The following is a 3,902-nucleotide window of genomic DNA, read 5'->3' as shown; positions in this document are numbered from 1 at the left end:
AATGCTTATCGACTTTCATGTATTAAAATCCTGTCTCACAGCTGATTTGCTGTTTGGTCTTCAGCAAATTATTCATTTAACTTCTCTATAAAATAGCAATTATAATATTACCTCATTGGAATGTAAGGATTGAATGACGTAACTTATGCAAAGCTTTTGTACCAGTGTTTGTCATATGGTGCACACTGTATAAATCTGAGCTGTTGTTGTTGTTATAGGTTCTGGTAATTTTTTATGTTTTTTCAGGTAAGTGTGGTGTACATAGCTTTTCCTACTTTCTGAATTTTCTTCTAATCCTGCTTATGGTGTCCTTTATTATACAGAATGTTCACTTTTTTCTATCCTTTTAAATTGTTTAAAAAATTATATTTATTTAAGTATAATTTATAAAAAGTAAAATTCATCTTTTTAACACACGAAGTTTGATGAACTTTGACTATGTAGTGTCAAACATATAGTCAAGATGTAGAATATACATATATCACCCCCAAAACTTCTTTATATCCCTGTGTAGTCAATCTCCTCCTATATTCACAGCTCCTAATAACCACTGATAGGATTTTTGTCCCTATAATTCTGTCTTTTCCAGAATGTTATATAAATATAATGATACAGTACATAGTCTATGTGTCTGGCTTCTTGAAAGTAGTGTAATACTTTTGAGATTCATTGATATTAATGTATCTGCTAATAATTTGTTCCTTTTTACCCCTGAATAGAATTGCATTGTATAGATTTCCTGCAATTTGTTTATCAATTCACCATTTGCTTGAGATTCTGATTGTTTCTAGTTTTGGTAATTATTAATAACCGAACCAAAAACCAAGCCCCTTGTCATCAAGTCAATTATAACTCAAGGTGATTCCACATGTTACAGAGTAGAATAAAGCTCTGCAAATATTCATATAGAGGATTTTATGTGGACTTATATTTTCATTTCACTTGGGGGTTAGTACAAAGGGGTGAGACTTTTTTTATATCATATGGTAGCTGTACAAATATTGCCAAAGAAATTGCCACACTGTTTTCTGAAGTGGCTGTACCATCTTGCAGCAATGTATGAGCGTTCCAGTTGCTCTCCATACTCGTCAGCACTTGATATTGTCAATTTACTTGTTAACCAATTGAATAGATGGGTAGTGCTATCTGCTTGTGGTTGTACTTTGCATTTCTTTAGGGACTATTGATGTTGCAAATCTTTTCATGTGCTTATTTGCTATCTGTATATCTTCTTGTTGAAGTATTTGTTCAAATCTTTTGTCATGTTTTAAATTGGATTGTTTGTTTTCTTACTGTTGAGTTTTGAGACTTAGTCATGTATTCGAAATACAAATCCTTTGACAGATGTGTTTTACAAAGACTTTTACTCAGTGTATGACTGGTTGTTTCATTTTGCTTAATGGTCTTACTTGAACAGCAGAAGTTTTAGAAATTGGTGAAGCTCAGTTTGTCATCTTTTTCTTTCCTTTCTTGCTTTTTAAATTTTTTGTCCTGTTCAATAGTTCTTTGCCTAACTCAAGATCACAAAAATCTTATCAATATTTTATTCTAGAAGGTTTATAGTTTTATATTTTTTTATTTATATCTATGATCATTTTTGGGGTAATCTATGTATGTGTTATGTAGTTTGAGTCAAGTTTCCTTTTTAAGATATGTATTTCCAGTTGTTTCAACACTATTTGTTGGAAAGACACCTTTTTCCATTTAATTACCTTGTCGCCTTTGTCAAAATATCAAGTTACCATATAAGTTTTGGGTCTATTTCTACACTCTGTTCTATTTTATTAATCTAAAGGTCTATCCTTTCACCTTTGCACACTGTCTTGATTACTGTTGCTTTAAATTAAGGGTTAAAATCACTTTAAATAAATTCTCCAACTTCGTTCTTCTTTTTCAAACTTTTGAATATTCTAAATTGTTTTGAATATTTTAGATTCTTTACTTCTCCATAGAAATTTTAGAAACAGCTTGTCAATTTCTAACTAATCATAATAATAAAAGCCTGCTTGGATTTAGACTGACATTGAACTGAACACACATGGGAGGCAGCAAAGGCAGTTTTCTCCCCCCCCCCCACCTGCATGACCTTTGCACTGGAATTTTATGGAAAGAATGTTCCCTGGTGGAAGTAGCTCCCCTTCCCCTAGTGCCTTGGTTGTGAGGTTCCCTAGTGCCTTGGTGGCAAGGTATATGGTTAACTATACAGTTGCACACTGGCGAGATCTAATTTTAGTTTCCAGAAGGGGAGGGAAAATCCCTGCTTTGATGTCATCCACATGACCACAAGACCGTCATGTACCCCGAGCCCAGACTGCATCAAAGGGGAGCCTCCCTTTCCCCTTTTCCTTTGCATCTCAGTGCATAAATCCCTCTGGTCTAAGGTTTATGTAAACTCCAGGGACCCTTGTCCCTTTGTTGCCTTCACCCATAACGTATCGAGGGGCTACGAGTGCATACAAGAGGTTTCTTTTTCAACTCACCCTGGGACAAAGGACCTTTTCAGGGGAGCCAGTCCAGGATGGAATTTTACCCTTTCCTCACCATTCCCATTACCGTTTAAGTAATTAAAGCTTATGAAAATGCCACTGGGTAAATGTCAATTATTTGCTGAGAGCTACAGCCCTGAACAAACTTACTTTTACTTTTCATGTTGGGTCACTGCAGTTTCAGGCTATTCGGTGTAAATAGCTTTTATAATTATGGAATGTCCCTCTTTATCTCAGTTAATATTCTTTGCCTTGAAGTCTACTTGATGTGATATTACTACAGACTTCAGCCTCCTTATGTGTACAGTCTGCATGGTGTACTTTCTGCCATCCATTTACTTACAACCTGTCTATTTATTTTTAATGTGTGTCTCTTGTAGATACAATATAATTGGGTCTTACTCTTTCAACAATTCCAATAGGTGTTGTCTTTTAATTGGAGCATTTGATAATCTAATGCAATTGTTGATATGGTTGGATTTATGCCTACCATTTACTTACTGTGTTTTGTGTTTGTCCACTCTGTTTTTTGTTCTTTTAGTCCTCCTTTTTTAACCCCCCCTTTGGGAATATATGCATATTTTTTAAATTTAATTTTAATTTATTTTTTATCCATGCATCTTTCCTAGTAGTTATTCTAGGAACTATGGTAAATCCTTAACTCCTCACAGTTTACACAGAATTAATATTATTCCACTTATCATACAATATACAAATCTTGCAAGTATAACCACTTGACCACACCTTTGTCTTTGATGTGTTAGTTGTCATATGTGTTACATATACAAATGTTACAATCCCTACAATACTATTTTTTTTTGCTTTAAACTGTTGTATTTTAAAGACACTATGATTTAAAAAACATCTTTCATATTTATCCACGTATTTGTCATGCTGATGCACGTTTCTTTCCTGTTCTGTTTTCCTTCAGCCTGAAAAACTTCCTTCAGCATTTCTTGTAGGACAGATATTCCAGCAACAATTTCTCTTAGTTTTCAATCTGAAAATATCTGTATTTCACCTTCATTCTTAAAGGACATTCCACTAAATATAGAACTCTTGGTTGACAGTTTTATTTTATGTATTTCCTCTCAGCATTTCAAAGATGCTTCATTTTCTTCTGGCCTCTGTGAGATGAGAAGCCTGAGGTCATTAAAATCATCATTTGCTAATAGGAAATATGCCGTTTTCCTCTGGATGCTTTCTAGATTTTCTCTATTTGTTTTTTAGTAGTGTGGCTACCATGTACTTAGGCCCCCTGTGCGTATGTGTGCACCTGAGTGTGTGTGCTGGTCTTCGTCCTGCTCGGGTTTACCGAGCTTATTGAATCTGTAATTCGTGACTTTTCAAAAAAATGGGAAAATTTCAGTCATTATCTCTTAATTGTTTTTTCTGCTCCATTCTCTGTCTTCTACT

Source organism: Trichechus manatus, unplaced genomic scaffold (genome assembly GCF_000243295.1).
Source record: "Trichechus manatus latirostris isolate Lorelei unplaced genomic scaffold, TriManLat1.0 scaffold00099, whole genome shotgun sequence".
NCBI lineage: Eukaryota > Metazoa > Chordata > Mammalia > Sirenia > Trichechidae > Trichechus > Trichechus manatus.
This window is presented reverse-complemented; position numbering follows the sequence as displayed.